Consider the following 19,081-nt stretch of genomic DNA (forward strand, 5'->3'; position numbering starts at 1 on the left):
TTCCAACCATTATCCTTTGTAGGGCTGGATTTGTGAAAAGATATTGTGTAAATTTGGTTTTATCATTGAATATCTTGGTTTCTCTATCTATGGTAATTGAGAGTTTTGCTGGGTATAGTAGCCTGGGCTGGCATTTGTGTTCTCTTAGGGTCTGTATGACATCTACCCAGGATCTTCTGGCTTTCATAGTGGTGAGAAGTTTGGTGTAATTCTGATAGGTCTGTCTTTATATGTTACTTGACCTTTTTCCCTTGCTGCTTTTTTCTTTGTTTGTTTTGTATATTTGTTTTTTAATTATTATGTGACGGGAGGAATTTCTTTTCTGGTCCAATCTATTTGGAGTTCTGTAGGCTTCTTGTACATTCATGGGCATCTCTTTCTTTAGGTTAGAGAAGTTTTCTTCTATAATTTTGTTGAAGATATTTACTGGCCCTTTAAGTTGAGAGTCTTTGCTCTCTTCTCTACCTATTATCCTTAGGTTTGATCTTCTCATTGGGTCCTGGATTTCCTGGATGTTTTGGGTTAAGAGGTTTTTGCATTTTGTATTTTCTTTGACTATTATTTCAATGTTTTCTATGGTATCTTCTGCATCTGAGAGTTTCTTTTCTATTTCTTATATTCTGTTGGTAATGCTTGCATCTATGACTTCTGATGTCTTTCCTAGGTTTTCTGTTCCCAGTGTTGTCTCGCTTTGTGATTTCTTTATTGTTTCTATTTCCATTTTTAGATCCTGGGTGTTTTTTTCAATTCCTTCAACTATTTGGTTGTGTTTTCCTGTAATTTTTAAGGTACTTTTGTGTTTCCTCTTTAATGGTTTCTATCTGCTTATCTGTATTTCTTCAAGGGAGTTATTTATGTCCTTCTTAAAGTCCTTTATCATCATCATGAGATGTGATTTTAAATCCGAATCTTACTTTCCCCATGTGTTGGGTATCCAGGACTTGCTGTGGAGGGAGAACTGGGTTCTGATGATGCCAAGTAGCCTTGGTTTCTGTTGCTTAGGTTCTTGTGCTTGCCTCTGGCCATCTGGTTATCTCTGATCTTAGTTTGTCTTGCTGTCTCTGACTGGAGTTTGTCTCTCCTGTGCACCTGCTATCTTATGTGCATCAGCACTCCTGGGAGACCACTTCTCTCCTGGCAGGATTTGGGAGTGGAGAACCGTGTCACAGGGTTAGCTCTGCAGTGCTCATGAAGACAGGAAGAATTCTGTTCCCTGCTGCTCTGGGGTTCCTGTGCCCCATGCCCTCTTGGCGAGTCCCTCTTTGGACAGTTATTGGAGCAAAAGTGGTGGTCTTACCTGTGACTTTAAGAGTGATAGTACTCCTGGGAGACCAGCTCTCTTTGTGCAGGATTTGGGTATGGAGGGCTGTGGTACAGCCTTAGCTTCAGGGCTCAGATGGAGCCTGGAAGCTAAAATTTTGTTCCTTCACCTTTTGGGCATAATAACTCTTAAATTCCATAGAAGAAGCTGTTTAAAATACAGCCATAAGTACATTGTGCATTGTATTCTCTACTGTCCCTGTGATTGTACCTCAGGACACTAAGTGTCAACATCGAGACACTTAAGACTACATTAAAAATGTTTCAAGGACTTGTTATCAGAGCAAAATATCACTACCTAAAATTGGTTTTGCTCAGACTTTTAAACCCTAAATTTGTTCCAAAATGTCAAATGATAGCCTCTAAAGGTATATCATTTTCACGGTTTTTGTGTCAGTTTAAAAAAAATTAAAGCATGAGGCTGAGAGACAGCTCAGGGGGTAATAGCATATGCTATGCAGGCATGTGGATTCGAGTCTGAATCCCTAGCAACCACCTAAAATGCCAGGGATAGCCCCATGGGCTATGGCTCCAGCACTGTAGAGTGAGGATATAGTCAGATTTCAGGAGCTACCTGGCCTGAAATCTTCTTCTTCTTTCATGTAATAGGCTTTTCTTTCAGTAAAAGACCCTTTCCTAAGGTAATATGTTTAAACATGACTGAGTAAGACATTGGAAATCTTTTATGCTTTGGCTTGTATACTCTTGGGTACACGCACTTGACTCTCATGCGTATTCAACACACACACACACACACACACACACACACACACACACACACACACCATCTAATTTGTTGATTAATTGAAAATTTCAAAAGAGTTTTTAGACTAGAAAAAAGCTCAGCAGGGGACTTGCTTAGCACTCCTAAAGACTTGAATACAGTCATCAGCACTGATTGAGTGCAACTTAAACTATTCCAGATAGCAAAAGGGAAACATAATAAAAAGAACTCCCAGTACACCTTGTGATTGGCCAGGTTGGCCTAGAACTGACAGAGATCCCCTTGCATCTACCTTCCAAGAGCTGGGATTGAAGGCATGTACACTATGCCTTGGCTCATCTTGTGATTTTTTGTGCTCGGGCATTTTGACAGTTTTGGTTTCAAAAATCGTGGACCCATTAGGTATATGGCTGTGAAACAAATACAGATGTCAGCACCTTCATTGGTAAATGCTCACTGCGGTCCTGGAATACATGCCAGTGCCAGGAGGAGGGACGAGAAGATTAAAGGAGCTGCAGAAACGACATGTTGGAGCTGAATTTCCTGTAGGTAGTGCATGCACGAACACAGAGAAGGATGTCAGCAAATGGTTTAAGACAGCCTTAAAAACCTAGCAAAGGAATGTTTTACCCATTTGTCAGGCCTGAGAGTTGGGCCTCCTCATTTGCATGAGCTGTTTCGTTAATTTGCAAGTGACTGAAATGATGTCTGTGCACATGTTGGGTCAGAGTTCCTGTTCTGAAGGAGAGTTTTCATGACAAAACGAGTGTCCCCAGGTTTATGAAGCCTTCCTATAAGCTATGAAACTGTTCCAAGGGACTACAAGTTTGTTGGTTTTATTTTTTTTTTCATTAAATGATTCCATCACCCTCCCCATCCCCATTGAAAGAAAATGAAGAAAAGAATTTATTTGGGTTGAGAAAAAAAAATGAAATCCTAGCATGATGCTTGTGAAATATATGCTCAGTGTGACCACATGATTTTGGGTCTTTCATGGGCTCATCCCTCTGAGAAGCTTGAGGAACTTCAGCACAGTGCCTCACCCCACTTGGTCTGTAGCATTCTTAAGATATTAAGAGAGACAAAATTGTTAGAAGATCAGTTCTTGAATGAAATCTCTCATGGGATGAGAAAAATCTCTGGCTGTGAGGTAACCTTAATGCTGGGAAGTGCACCATGACTTGATTTATTCAGAAAATGCCTTTGCCAGCTCTACTATGTGTGGTGGTTTGAATAAGAATGGCTCCCATAAGCTCATATACTTAAATGCTTGGTCATCAGGAAGTGACACCACTTGAGAAGGATTAGAAGGTGTGGCCTTGTTGGAGGAAATGTCTTACTGGGGGTGGGCTTTGGGGTTACAAAAGCCCAAGCCAATCCAAGTCTCTTTCTGCTGCCTGCAGATCTATCTATATGGAGCTATACATTCTCAGCTACTTCTCCAACACCATGTCTGTTTGCATGCCACCATGCTCCCTCCCTTGATGACAATGGCCTAAAACTCTGAAGCTATAAAGAAAGCCCCAATTAAAAGCTTTCTTTTATAAGAGGTGCTGTGCTCATGGTTCGTCTTCCCAGCAATAAAATATTAAGTAAGATACTATGAAAAAATAGGGGGGAGGAGGGAAAACTACTATGGTAATTGGCAAAGGAACTGAATACTAATAGGAAATATTCCATATTCTATACTGCGAATAAAGTGATGGCTTCGTGATTTCTTATGATCACTCAGAACATCAGAATCCTTTTGCTTAACTGTACTGTAGTGCTGTATTAAACAGGTGCCTGTGAGAAGGAAGAGATTCTCCTAAGAGTAATGGGATTTCTCATTTTACACCATCCTCTTATCACTAAATTCTCTTGATGTGTCTAGGAAAAAATGATTCAAGTACCTGCAGGGACTGCCATGGTACTACTTTTGTACTGGACTCTGATGGAAAGGAATTTGTCCAGATTCTGAATGCCCAAATCCAGGAAGAGAAACCTGCTTTGGATCCCTCTGTGGTGTAGGTAGAAGAATCATTTTGTCAAAGACATGGTTGGTTGGCAAAGAAAATTTGAAGTTGTTGACCCAGACCGGAACACATGTGAACCTTCAGATTTTGTGCTGTGTTCCCTTTTCTCTCTACCTAACATTGGTGCTAATCTAAGCAGCTTGTTTTATCTCTTTTTCCTGATTACCAGTTCTTAGCTAAGGCTTCACTTTTATCTTGGTTCATCTCAACATACCTCCCTACAAGCCTAAACTAGGACGCAGTTGAGAGTAAACAAGCTATGACCATTAAACTCCAGAAATCTCTAAAGTTTTGCTGTAAGCAGGAACCTTTGAATCTAAGGGAAATGACTAAACACACTGTCCATCCTGATGAGTACTGCGGCTTGCTTTTGTTGTGTTAGGAGTAGGGTGAAGAATGAGTGACGTTGGATTTCCCAAGTCTTCTCTCTATTGGATGCTTTAACTCTTCTGGCCTCTGTCAGAGCTGCCTCAGAGATGCCATCTAAGCCTGTAAGCCACAAGAGCAATATTGCCAAAAATGAATCTAGAAGCGATTGAAGTGACATATCAGAAAGGGAAAAGATCATAATCACGACAATCAAGGCTATTACAAATTAAGGGGGACAACCCAGGAAAGTCAGCATTCGGGGAGAAGGCTGATTAAAAAAAAAAAACAGTAATACAAAAATGACTCTCAGAATGCGTTGGAAAGTGACAGTATGTTCAAAGAAATTTTATCTTCTTTGTGCAAGAAAAGCACAGAGGTGGCCACTCAGGCAAATATCCAAGATGAAAAAGATTTCAAGGCATCAAACCTCTTGAATTTGAGTGGTTACATCCTGATCAGTTCATCCGTGTTGATCATTCTTGTGGCTGTAGCCAAATATGTGGTGGGAGCAACACAAAGCAGGGAGGTTCACACTGGCTCACAGTTTAAGTGACACAGTCCATTATGGTGACAGGGGCAGCTCTAATCCTGTCATTGGGAGCCTGAATACAGTAAATTTGTGAAGGCAGACAAGCATTGAACAAGGAACTATCTGTATCCTTTAAAAGCCCAAACTGACCAAGCCTCTCAAAACAATTCCACTAGCAAGGGAAAACCTATTCAGACACATGAGCCCATGGATAACACTACTGTGTAATCCCCGTTTGATATATCATTAAGGGGAAATTACTCAATATCAGTATACCCAGTCTACTGAACACAGCACTCAATGCTTAACACATGACACTGCAGGTTGTCATTTCTGCCCCTGGAAGACACAGCTCTTACCGTTTCTGCTCGTTAGTGTAAGAGAGTACAGTCTCACACACCATTCACACAGTAGAAGGTCAAAATGCAAAAACCCCAAATCTGGGTTCTGTTGAGTGTGGACTGCTTTTGCATCATTGGAAAAATCAACAAATCCTAAGTCCAGATGTTTTAAAGAGAGGTCAGTCTGTAGGGTAAAATGTGATCACAGGATGTAGAGCCAATCAAAGCATGAGGATGTTGCCGATGCCTCTTCCTCCACTCTCTCCCTGCAACTCCAACTAGGTCAGCGACTAATGCTACCATATGCTGCCACCAACCCTCCCCTTTTACCCTGCACACACTTTGGAAAAGTCCCTCCTGTGATATCCTGTCACAAAATTACCCACGAGGTTGCTACTCTTTCCGTCGGCAGCAGTTGATCCTTCTGAGTGGTTTCTACCATCTGAGGTGGTGGTTTCGCTGGCACAGAAAAGCAAGAGACCATTAACAGCCATCCTCCAAGTTCATGATTCTTTCACGGGACGGAGTGCCAAAGGGGGAGTATAAAAATTCCTTCGCAGAGTTCATTACCAGCCACGTTTTCTCAGCTCCAATTTCATTCTTCTCTTCCAAGAAGCCTAAATCAGGGTAGATGTTGCTTTTGGAAATATGTTCCTCGACTAGTAAGAAATAGCAAAGTCTACCCCAAAATGTAATGTTTAAATCTACATTTTGTTTCATTCAGATAAAACAAAGATATACGCTTTGTCAGTGTGTTAAGGGCACCTAACAGAGGAACATTCTGTATTTAGCAGTGAAAAAAAAAATCTTTTTACCACTTTTTCTTTTTTCTGTGCTTGAATTATAATATCTAGGGTTCCGCCTTTGGAAATCCTTTTTATAGGTTTGAAAGATCAAGAAGGAAAAAAAAAATTCACCAGAAATTTTGATACGCAACCTGACAGGACACAGGCTTCAACCCACAAATATTCTGATTGAAAGATTTGTCTCCTGGAAAGTATCCATGCAGATAAAGTGCTTAGACAAGACAGGACGGAGCAGCAGAGCAGAAAACACTTCTGACAGTTTTCATGTGGTGCCGCACTTTTGTTCTTTGTATTAAATATTCTGAATAGTTTGGCTCTCTTTATTAACTGATAAAATTAAGGCAGGCTAGGTTGTGTGTGTGTATGAGTGTGTGTGTGTGTGTGTGTGTGTGTGTGTGTGTGTGTGTGTGTGCAGATTCATTATTTCTGACCAGCAAAGTTGCAAAGCTTACTGAAGCATTCTAAAAAGAGAGCGGAAAAAAATCATACCCACAATGTATTCTTTGTAAACAGCCTAGGGAGCACAAGGCTGGCCACAGAAATGGGAATACGTTCAGAAAATCACAGCCTCGCACCGGTGGGCCGCCATTTTCAGAAGCAAAGGCACAGTTACACTCAGTATGCCGATGCTCTCTCTTAGTGAGCCTCCTGTGAGAAGTGTATCACACCCCCAGAGACCTCCTGTGGTTCCTCCTGTGCTCACAGAGAGCACAGCTTGAGGGTGTGGATTTCACTGTCAGCAAGTGTGAAAGCAGTGTGTGTTTGTGTGTGTGTGTGCGCATGTGTGCGCTCGCGCGCGCGCGCGCGCGCGTGTGTGTGTGTGTGTGTGTGTGTGTGTGTGTGTGTGTGTGTGTGTTTGTGTGTGTTCAGTCTTTGCCTAGTGACAGGGCAGTCACTCATGGCTGGAGGCCCTTCATGGTGATCTAATGCTCTGCTCTCTCTGACTGATAAAATTCAAAGTCACTTTGAGAAAGGACCCTTGCACATTCATTTTCCACAAACCCATCCTGCCTGCTGAACCTAATCACACTGGCGCCTAGGCTATGGGCTAGTGATGGTGGCATCACCCTCCTGTGTCCGACTTCTGCTTTCGTTCATTTGTTTGTTTGTTTGTTTGTTTGTTTGTTTGAATAGCAGTCTCATTTTGGGAGTAGACTTACTTTACTTACAGAATTGAAAATCCTGTGCTTTCTGGGTAGCATGGTTATTTTTATGCCTCTCTTCATTGATTGACTTGAGACAAGGTTTCAGCCTTTGGTTCAGGTTAGTCTGGTACTAACTGTAAATAAATCAGCTGGGCTGTTAGCTCACTGTAATCCTCCTGCCTCCTACCTGGTGCCGGAATGACAGGCACTCACTACCTTGTCCACTTATTCCATTACATAATAGAAATTAAGTCATGCCCAAGTGAACTAATGTTGTTAACTGTAGGCATTATTATGTGACTGAGTTCTGTCTCAGTTCTGTCAGGAATCTGAGCTACAGTTCTCGGAGTTAGAGGTACTGCCCTCTCTGCACACTGGCATTTCGCTCTTTAGTCTTCAGACGCATGCTGGATTCCTCGCTTAGACCGTGTGTCCTTCGTTCTCTCAAAGCTGTGCTTCAGAGAGCCTAACTGGAGAGAGTGAAGCCAGACGTTCACAGACATTTCGGTTAACTTTGCCCCTTTTAAGCCACTCTTTGAGTAGCACAGAAAAGTCTTTGTGCCCTAATTCGTCAAAACTGGATTGTGCATCTGTGGAGGGATTCTACTGGGCACAAAGGTTAATATTTTAAAATGTTTAGATCATAACTTTTTGGGTAGTTAGCTGTGATTGTTTTAACTATATACTGATTTTGAAAACTGAAGGAATTGTTATGCCGTGTGTGTGTGAGTACGAGTGTCTCTGTGTTTGTGCCTGACTGAACCCAAGGCCCGCTGCGTGTGAACAAGTGCTCTCTCAGGGGCCACACCCAGATCCCCTCGCAACTTTATTGAGAAAGTGCAATATCTTTTATAAAACCTTCACTTCGAACTTCTAAGTCTGGGAATCTGCAGCTTCAACTGCACAGCTTTCTTTAAATGCAGCAGTGAGGTGCGATTCAATGTTTATTATTATTATTTTTCTTTACAAATGAGCATATAGACTCACAGGGACTCACAGAAAACACTGTTTCTACTATCAGCGATGACATCTTTATTACAAGTATCTTACATATGTGAGACTGTGTCTGGAACATTGTAGTCAATTAATTTATTGTTTCCCTGAGTGTCTCTTATCTCAATAACCTCCAGTTCATTTATTTCCTGAAAATGACACAATTCTATTTCTTTATATCTGCAAAAATCTTCCCTGTGTATTTATACTAAGTTTTTTTTTAAGGTATTCATGTATTGACAGACATCTGGGCTAATTCCTTATTTTGACTACTGTGCACACTACAGTAATACACGTGGATGTTTGTGCATTGCTGTCATATAAAGCCACACTTTTAAAACCGTTCTTACTTGTTACACAGCACACATTTTCTTGATGTTGAACACATCCTGACTACTACGGATGGGCAGAGTATCATTTCCTCCTAGGTGGATAATATTTAAGAAATTATAGCACTTCAGTATTAGTCTGGGAAGTAGGTCAATACAGATGACGTTGTCATCGTGCCCAAATCAGTGAGTTACACATGGCCACTTGGGTGTGCTTCTATTTGTCACCAAGCCTAATCGTCTGAGTTCAATTCCCCAGATACAAGGAATAAGAACATCGACTCCTACAAGTTCCCCTCTAATCTCTGATACACACATATAACGGGATTAATAATTCATTTAACTCATTGACTAGAAGATAATGCCTCTGCAGATGTTTTATTCACCTACCTCGAAGTAATGTGCTCATATTTTCTCTTTCTGTTTTTGCTGTTGTAATGTTGGCCAATGGTTCTTTCCCCATTAAGTTTCACAGCCTGGTTCCTCTCTAGGAGGTCCTCCCTCCCCCTTCCCTCCTTTCCTCCCTCCCTCTTTTCCTCTCTCTTTTCCTCTCTCTTTCTCTCTTCCTCTTTCTTTCTCTTTCTTTCTTTCTTTCCTTCTTTCTTTCTTTCTTTCTGTCTGTCTGTCTGTCTCTCTCTCTCTCTTTCTTTCTTCCTAAGGTGAGTCTAAATTGTGTTGAACACCAATGGCTATGTAAAGAGAAAGTCACGAAGGCATCTTGCTCGCTAAAGAGACAAGAGAAGCAGGCTGTCCTATACTCTGTCTTGGATCAGGGAAAGACTTTAAGTTCTGGCTCTGTAAGCTGAAACTCAAGAGAGATGGGACTTGTTCAACAGGTCCCTCAGGAAAATCATATGCTCCTAGCCACAGCCAACAGCTTTAGGTCCTTCCTTGGGAGCTAAGATGAGAGTTACTGTCTCATTAATTCTAGAAGTTCGGCTCTGTGTCCCAGCTGGTTCCTTCCCATCTCTTCTGTCCATTTGGAGCTGAGACAGGGGTGGGTGGGGGGGTGGATCAGGGTGCACTCATTGGGTTTGGTTAGCTGGAAAAGGCATGTAAACTGGGGACAAGTATGACATAGACAGCAGCCTTACTGTTTTGATCAAACCATCATTTCCTTCCCTAAAACGGTGACGATTGATGTAGCATCTAGTTGAAACAGAGCCCACAGAGGGCACCTGACTTAATTCAAAGCCCTTGAGTTCCTGCTCCCAGCTAAGCTGATCACCAGACTGGTGGCCCTGATTGAGAGCAGCTGAGACACAAGGATTTCCAAGCTGGAGAGAGGAGAGAAAACATGATTAGAAAAACAGAGGTCAGCTATAAATTGCTTTGTTGGGGGTGTTTTTGGAAGGGAAACGGTGCTTCAGGAAGGTCATTGTCAGTGATGTGACGACAGTGTGAAGTCAGGAGAGCCGGTGAGTAGTGGCACCTGACCAGTATGTGGTCAGAGCACGAACAGCAAGGAGGGGCTGGCTTCTGCCTTTCATGAGCCCTGTCCCTTTCCAACATCTGCACGTGAAGTGAAACAGGAAGAGTTTGAACTTCTACAGGAGACTTTCAGCATGCGTTTGGTCAGTGCATTGTGCCTCTTGCACAGATGGTGCTCCTTAAGTGTGTAACTATGTCTCTAATTCCCCAAAAACGAGATAAGCAGTAAGGATTCTAGCTCCGTGTTCTTTCTTCTGCCCACACGAATGATGGCACATCTCTCCATTTGTGAAATAAGTAATTAAGTTAGGGTAGCCTCCAAGGACCAGACCACGTTGACAGCTTGTAGCTCTCTCTGCTTTTGAGAAACCAAAGCTTTTGTGGTTTCTCATCCAGTTTAAAGGCTGAGTGACAGCTGTAGAGTGCTCCGTGACATTATAGGTCATTTCTGAACCCTTGTGTGTTCTTATGCTGGAAACTCCCAGATGCTTAACGTCAAACTCCATGTTGCCCAAGTGGGTTGCCAACACCGTGATGCCTTTCAGTGGGTGATGTGGTGTGTGGCATCGCTTTAGTGCCAAGTCGAGAGCAAGGTGTTGCTTGTGACTCATCTCCTTAAGACAGTTCAGTAACAGGCTCTCCTGAGTTAAAGTGATGCTTACCAACGGTCAGTTCACACAGCACAGTGCTGCTTGTTCCCTTAGAGCACATCACTAATCTTGCAACAATTAACAGTTGTTGGTGCTAACTTCTTTGAAGCTTCTCAGTCTTCCCATAGGCCAAAGCAACAGACTTCGGAGTAGGATGACCATACACATCAAGCATTTGTTAACTCATCAAATCCCCACAACAGGATCATTAGCAACCCTTTTGGGAAACTCGGAGCTCCGTATTGCAGTCCCCCATCTCCATCTTCCCCTTGTCTTTAGAGTCTTCATGCTCTCAGAACGCTCCCTCAACTCCGAAGGCCCCTTTGCTTCTTCCACCTGAGGGGATGAAAAGGAAAACGTTACGGTATTGGCGGTTCCATGTCCATCACAACTTAGAGACAGATAACGGCCTTTCAGTGTCTTGACAGTGATAATTCTCTGCTCGAATACTCTGATCATTTCCACCAAAAGAAAAATTGGTTCTTACTCATGAGGTCTGAAATTTATGTTGTTGGCATTTGCTCACAACTAAGAAGTTTGTTTTTCTCCCAAAGTTATTTTCTAGCTGAAAATATAGGCAAATTATATCTAATAGATACATAAAAATGTAAGTATGTATCATCCAATTCCCGTAACTTGATCTGGTAAAAAGAAAAAGTAGAAAGAGAAGCAGGCGATTCCCATAGAAGGTTTTCCTCCAGACATTTTTATTCTGTAATCAAAATCGAATGAGACTTTCCAACTAGGAAAGAAATTCAGGTCAAGAATGGGAACTAGAGGTTTTGGAGCACAAGCGCATATATGGTTTAGTTAGAGCAGATATCAAAAGCGAACTCTCCTTGGTGCTCTATTTACCAGAAAGTCTTTTCAGCAGTTTCTGTAAGTCCCTTACCTTGTTGCCAACCAGCGATTCGAGGTTCAAAAGCAAGCAGAGAATGGAGCCATTATTTCTGTGACTTTTCATTAATTCTGGGCCTATGGTGACTGAACATCTTTCTTTCCAGAAGCTCAGAGGCATTGTTTACTGAGCTGCTATGCTAATTTGTACTTTGGAGCAAAGCTTGGGCTAGGACTTACTGCAGAGATGGTGCAAATGGATTGTGTTAAAGCTTGGCTCTATAGCTGGAGATGCCATGATTCTTCCTATGTGTTTGCATTTCATTGTTCTGCGCTCTGATGATAACATATTCACCACATGTGACTTCTTCACCTAGAAGTCCAAAAGATACATCAACTTCAACAGGTCACATATGAATTCAATAGCACGCCCCCCCCCATTTGATTTCTTTTTTATTTTATACCTTGATCTATTAAAATAATAATTGTTTACTCTTTGAAAGTTACACGCATTTAAACAAATGTATATTGATCATATCCATCTACCACTACCTCCCTCTTAAATGCCCATTACCCCCCCATCTTCATTAATTATTCACGATCCATATAGAAATCCAAGCTGGAAACCACACCACTCCTTGGTTCTTCCTCCCCTCCAGCATTTATACTGAATGAGCGTCTCCTGACCATCCGTTCCACCTCCAAAATGTCTTTGAATCTGCTCGCTCCTCCAACCTCTATCCCCATTTTCTCTCTCCTGGATCTTTGTCAGAGCTTCCTAATGGGTCTGCCTGTCTCCAGGGTAACTGCTTTCTATTCCACCCACTGATCTGTGCCAGGGTGTGCTTTCTGAATAGCAAATCTGATCTTGTCACTCACACAATTAAAATCCTGCAGTGGATCCCGGCCACTTACAGCATGGGAATTCAGGCTCCTGAGCTCGGCCTGAAAAGACTGTTTTAAAGTTGGCTTCTGCATCTTCCACCTGCAACTCAAGGCTGTTAATTTCTCAGTTTGGCACCCTAGAATGTGCTATTGAGCTCCCTCGGCTTTCTGCGCGGAGTGTCGGTGCCTAGAACAGCTTTCTGTCTTCCGTCCCCTAAACACCTACCCATTCCTTCTGGAAGGGCTTCTAGTGACACCTGTCCCAAGCAGCTTAGGTTCCCAGTCCCCTTTGTGTGTAGTCTCAATTAACAATGTCACATGCAACCTTGTATCTTTTTTTCTCTTTACTTCATTATATTTGAATCATGGTTTTTTGGATATATTTCCCCCCAGCTTTCTGTGAATTCATTTGAGCATTGTCTTTGTATTCTCAGCCTCGAGCCAAGAGCCTGGCAGAGGAGAGGAACCCACTCCATGTTTGTTGAATATGAATGAGTACCGAGGCAGCTGGTTTCAGTAACAGCAGAACCACCCTGGGCATGCAGCTTAAAGTCCTTTGAGACTCTGTCCTCATTTGCAAAATCTGAAACTAAACAAGCACCGTCTTCCTGTGTGTTTTTAGAATTAAAGAAGATTCTGCATGCTCTGTAAACTGGTATACTCGTGTAAGAATGTATAATTATCATGACTCATTACATGACAAATAAAGATTTATTTTTAGAAGTTTCGTGTGTGTCTGTGCGCGCGTGCACATGTGAGCTCTTGCAAGTGCGTTTGTATAGGTGTCCGTCTATAAATGGAAGTGTCTCAGAGGTTCTCAGAGGTCGTCAGAGGCCCTGAAGCTATAGTCAGCTATAGGCAACCAGACATGGGTGCTAGGGACCAAACAAGGGTTCACTGGGAGAGTGACAAGTGCTCTCAACTACTGAGCCATCTCTCCAGCACCCCCGGCCCCCACAATGTATTTTAAACCTTATTTACAGTCTCATACAACCAACCGTGATACTGCACAGAACAGCCATATAATCTACCTTGCCTCTATTGGTCTCTGGTAAATGTACCAGGCAAAGTCTGGCCCAGTGTTCTTCCAAGCTCCTTCCTTCCTAGAGCAGGCAGAGCATAGCAGACTCCCGTCTGGCTGCACATACACTCAGTGGTGCCTGCTTCTCTTACAGATTGTACTATTCCATTTCACACATTTATCCTTCCTACATTTTCTTGTGATGTTCTTGACGTTTGTTCTCTTTGCCATCCAACACACTTGAGTCAAATCCCCAGACCAAATTCAGGATAAAGTAGACAGAATACCCAAATAATGACGGTTTTCCAGTTTGTCCCGTTCCTGGTTCGGGGTCAGTCCATGAGGTGCACCCCTGCCCAGGGCTCTTGAATCCTCCTGCAGGTTTTCCTTGATGGCCACTGGACTTGGGCCTGAGGCTCCAGAGTGTCCTGGAGATTCCCCAGGTCACTGCCATCGTTGACATTCATGTAGAGTTCTTAGTGGACACAGCCTCCTTGGTTTCTCAGTATCAAGTCTCTGAGATCTGGCATGGGCATTCCTGACATTCAAGAGCATATCACCTAGGCAAACACCAGTGTCTTTCCCTGACTCTCTGCCCTTCCCCTCCTCCCTGAGCTGCTGGCTGCCTGTCTTTTCCTATTGGAAATCCCATACAGGTTGTTGTTAAAGGATGGTAAACTGTTCCTGGTGATTTGCTCAGTGTCGTGTCCTGTGCCATGTACAGCATATGTGGTAAACCATATTTCCTTACCTGAAACCTGCAAGGAGTTACTGTCAATGCCCCGTCTGAAGGGCAAAAGACACTGAGGCTTAGAGTGATTTCATGACTTTGAAGATGTATCAAAAGGCTTGAGTCTACTCATGTCCTAGGAGACATTCTGTCCCTGAAGCAACAAGATGCTACCGCTCTTTCTTTCATTTGCTCCCTTGCCTTCTTCTGAAGCCTTTACCCTTTCTCCAGTGGCATATAGCTGTCTCTGTCCTTTGATTCATGATTATCCTACTCTCCATGGTAAATCACAGTTACATACACTGTGCGACCTCCAGCTGCTTCAATCCTTACATTTCTTATAGTACCACATCAGGTTTCCTTCAGCCTTTGAAATATTGATTTTACATATATATGAGGCTAGTCTTGATCCTCTGATGCTAATCCTTTTGCTTCCTCCTCCTGAATTTTGGGACTACCACCTCTAGTTTATGTGGCAATGGCGATTGAACCAAGGACTTTGTGCATGCTGGGCAAGTACCCTACTGAATAAGCTATATCTGCAGCCTAGTTCCCCACTTTCTGCATGGTTTTAGGAATTTAAGCCAGGGCCTCACACATGCCAGACAAAACACTCAACCATTGAGCTACATAACCAGTCTAAAATTCATTGTGCTCTATTAAATTAAATTTACCAAAGACAACTACTAGATCATCATGTTATTTTGGACTGAGCTAAGGCAATATATTTATCCATAAATGCAGAGACTAAATTTTTAAGGTAGAAAAAGAGCTCCTTCCCTAACATCCAGCAGGATAAATAACTGGACTGGAGAAGGTCGTGTTGAGGGAGGACACCCAGACCTAGAAAGGCAAATATCATATGTTCTCTCTCATCTGAGTTTCCTAGCTCCAAATCTTCAGATATATGTGTGGTTCTCAGAAGGAAGTTCCTCTTTGCAATGGGCAGGGAATCATCATCAGAAAACCAAGGCCAACCAATTTGCCAATCTGTGGCAACTAGTCCCAATGGACACATCTAAGACCAAACTTCTGCACATCAAGCTCAGGAATCCTTTCAGAAGAGAGGCAGAAAGGTGCTAAGACCCAGAAGATCAGAGAGATTGCTGTAAGATTGTGTCTCCTAGAAATGTCTGGAGTGACACAGAGAAGTGTCAGAAGCATGGCCATGAACTAAGCTGACTAAGGGTAACAACAATAGATGTGCTAATGTGGGTGATGGAAAGCTCATAAGAACTCAGTCCTACGAAAGACAAGAAGGCTAAATGGGAGAAGGACGTTTTCCCAGGAAGACCACACCCTTTGGCTATCCAAAACCAAAAGGTCAAATGGTTAGCTTTGAAAATATATTCATACAAGTAGCATTATGTAGAATCAGCAGGCTATGTTTATGAATTTAGGATCTCTCTCCCCCTCGCCCCCTCTCCTGTTTTTTTCCTGTCCCTCTCCCTCTCTCTATGCTCCTCCTCTCCCCATTCTACCACGACCACCATCACCACCACCAACTAAGAGCAAAAGGCCTTGGGGCATGAGCTTGAAAGAGAGCAAGATGGATACATGAAGAATTTGAAAGGGAGCAAAGGGAAGCAGAAATGATAATTAATATAATCTCAAAAGATAAAAAAAACTTAATTTTCAAAATGATAGGAAAACAACTTTAGCCCTCATAATGACATTTCCTCTTACCTTATTCTCAGTTAATTAACTCAAAAGTTTTATTACCGTTGGGAACGGTCGTAGTGTTTGCAGTCGCTCTTCCCCACAATCCTGTGAAACCGGAAAGAACAGACAAATGCACACTGCCTTTTAGAATAAAGTGGACTTGGATCCAGACCTCATACTGAGCTTCCCATTCATGGCTTTCTGTACTATCACATCTCATCATGGATTGAGGAAACTGAAATAGGAAGATGGGGGAGCATAGATAACTTGAAATCAGACATTTATCTTGCACGTTCTTAAGCTGAATAAATTTTATGTATATAAAGTAACAGAAAGCAGTAATTTTATTCCTTAAATTCAGTAACATGGCACAGAAAGCCGATAAATATTCTGTGTGAGAAAAAAAGGTATTATTATAAAATGCCTCCTAGACCCATGAATTTAACCCTATACATTTCTGTCTGTAGATGTTACTACAGGTACTTTCTTAATCCATAAATAATACCTCAGGACAAGTGAAATTTATTGATCTGATAGGAAAATAATGGAACTCTATTTAGCAATTCAGCTCACTCCTGCTCTAAGGACCCTTCCAGTTCACCTGGACAAGGTTTACCAGTGAGACGATGCAAGATTCTTCCCATATACTGTACGTTCCTGGTAGAGCACATATTTGAAAACTCACCAGCTTGTGGAGCTGTTTTGGAGGGCTGTGAAGTGTGGGAACATGTGGCCTTGCAAACAGAAGCAGCTCACCTGGATCCAGTCTAGCTCCTGTTTTCTCCTCAGGTACCTCGGAGTGACCATCTGCCTGGTACTCACACCAACACAGACTAAGACCTTACCTCAACTCAGCCACTTCCACCATTGCCCCTGCCTCACCATCGTGGTTGGGATCCTCTGACGTTCTGAACCAAAATAGACCCTTTTCTCTTAAGTTATTTCTTCCAGGGATTTTGTCAGAGTGTCAAAAAAAATGCAAATAAGAAACTGAAATAAATAAGTAAACAAAAACAAGGACTGAATAATAAGAACAAAATAGTACAGGTAAGGTAGAACACACCTGTAATCCCAGCAGGCAAAGAGTTAACTCAGGAGTATTGCCAGGAGTTCAAAGCCAATTTGGACTACATAGCAAATATTAGGCCGACTAAGGCTACCTAGAAAGACAGAAAAATAAGCAGAAAACAAACAAACAAATCCATAAACAGAAAAATAAAATAAAACAAAAGCGGCAACAACTTATGCACATGGAGAATTGACAGAGAAAGAAATGTAATAGAGTTCCCAGTCTCCAGAGCACAAGGGACTGCGTGTTTCTGTTATCTACCAAATTGGGGGGGGAGGGAGTAGATTCTACTTAGATCTACTGTAATTCATCAATTTATCAATTCAAAGATCTTTCTTGAGAAACTACTTCAAGATTTAACATTACACTCTGACCACGGAGCTAAGTAGGCTAATCGTTTTTGCCTGTCCCTCCATTTTTCCGAGTCGAATCTCCCAGTTTCATGCCCAGCTCTGAAACAAAACACCGGATGTGCCCTCCCCTTCCTCTCAGCTCACCCCTCCATTGGCTCACACAGATCTCTCCCTACAACCTTCCTTCCCCTCACTCATCTCTTTATCTCAGTCCCTGGGATCACACAGGCTACTTCAGCCCGGAAGCAGTGTGACCTCTCCTCACTCCAAGAATCCTAATAGATCCATACTTATCACCCTACATAAAACTCAAATCCAAATGGATCAAAGGTCTCAAGATCAAAGCAGACACACTGAACTGCGCGGAAGAGGAAATGGAATAGCCTCGAATGGCACAGGAAAAGACCTTGTGAACCAAACACCATTAGCACAGACAATAAGATCAACAGTTAGTGATTGGCACCTCATGAAACTTACAAGCTTCTGTGCAACAAAGGACACTATCATTCCGACAAAGTGGCAACCTACAGAATGGGAAAAGATTTTACCAACTCCGCATTCTATAGAGGGCTAATATCCAAAATATATTAAGAACTCAAAAACTAGGTATAAAAAAATAACAGCCCAATTTAAAAAATTTAGTACAGTTCTGAACAGAGAATTCTCAAGAGAGGAAATTCAAATGACTGAGAAGCAACTAAAGGAGTACTCAACATTCTTAGTGATCAGGGAGATGAGACTCAATTTACCTCAAGATCCAGCTATACCACTCTTGGACATACCCAGAGGATGGTTTATCTGACCACAAACACACTTGCTCAACCATGCTCAACGCTGCTTTATGCATGATAGCCAGAGATTGGAAGCAACCTAAATGTCCCTCAATAGATGAATCGATGAAGAAAATGTACACTTGTACAATGGAGTATTACTCAGCCTTTTAAAAAATGGGAAAAAAAGCATGAAATTCAGAGGTAAATGGGTGGAACTAGTAAAAAAAAATCATTCCATACAAATATCCTAGTTCTAGAAAGTCAAATATGGCATGCATTTCCTTTTGTGTGAGTTTTACTTGTCAGACCAATGATAACTAAGCTGCAATCCATAGAATCACAGATGTTAGGTATAGAATTCGGAACTAGGGGAGGAAGATGGATGAAGACGGGAGACTGGGACGGAAAGGTCAAGTGGAGGGAAGTAGGGGAGAGGAGGATGAGGAAGGGAGGAAATATAATTAAGGGCCATTTGAGGAGGCATATGGAAACCCAATCCTGTAGACGTCTCCTAAAACATATATCTATATGACGGTGATCTCCATGAAGTTGCCAAACAATGGGGAGACAGAGCCTCATCTAGTTATCTCTTGTCACCAAATGAAGCTTCCAGTACTGGGATTGGATTACATCTAAATAATCTGTTTGCCAAGGAATCCCATGGGAACCCCCAAACACTCCATGCTATTGCAGAGATTATAGGGAGCTCTCCACAATATGGTGTCAAGGAACGACAACACCTACACTGATGTATTCAACATGGAGAAGCTGAACCGGTGCCTACATAGAGCTATGTGCTAGCATTTTTATGAAGGAAGGGACTCTATAAACTACCGAAGGAGAAAAGTAAACACCAGTCCAGCCACAAGCTCTTTGCTACTCAATGGTGTCTTGCCTGCAAAATATGTTAGGACAGCAGTGGCCCAGAGCTTATGGGAGTAATCAACCAATGAAGCCTGTGTGTGTTCTAATGACAGACAGAAAGAGGGTATATCTGGGTGGCAGATCAGATGGGAAGGAACTGGGAGGAATAGAGAAGGGGGGGACATAATCAAGATATATTATGTGGGGAAAAAAACTACTTTCGGTAAAAGAAAAA

The 19,081-nt window shown here is 42.3% G+C and overlaps 1 long non-coding RNA gene across 1 annotated transcript; it reads right to left on the reverse strand.

The window, feature by feature from the left end:
• Nucleotides 1-8,257: 8,257 nt before the first annotated feature.
• Nucleotides 8,258-17,318, reverse strand: LOC134482004 (uncharacterized). Its single transcript, XR_010058002.1, has 2 exons — nucleotides 11,730-17,318; nucleotides 8,258-10,988 (listed from the first exon to the last, which is right to left on the reverse strand). It is a non-coding gene; the product is annotated as an uncharacterized LOC134482004 (long non-coding RNA).
• Between the last annotated feature and the right edge of the window lie 1,763 nt (nucleotides 17,319-19,081).

The sequence above is a fragment of the Rattus norvegicus genome, chromosome 15 (assembly GCF_036323735.1).
Source record: "Rattus norvegicus strain BN/NHsdMcwi chromosome 15, GRCr8, whole genome shotgun sequence".
NCBI classification, from domain to species: Eukaryota; Metazoa; Chordata; class Mammalia; order Rodentia; family Muridae; genus Rattus; species Rattus norvegicus.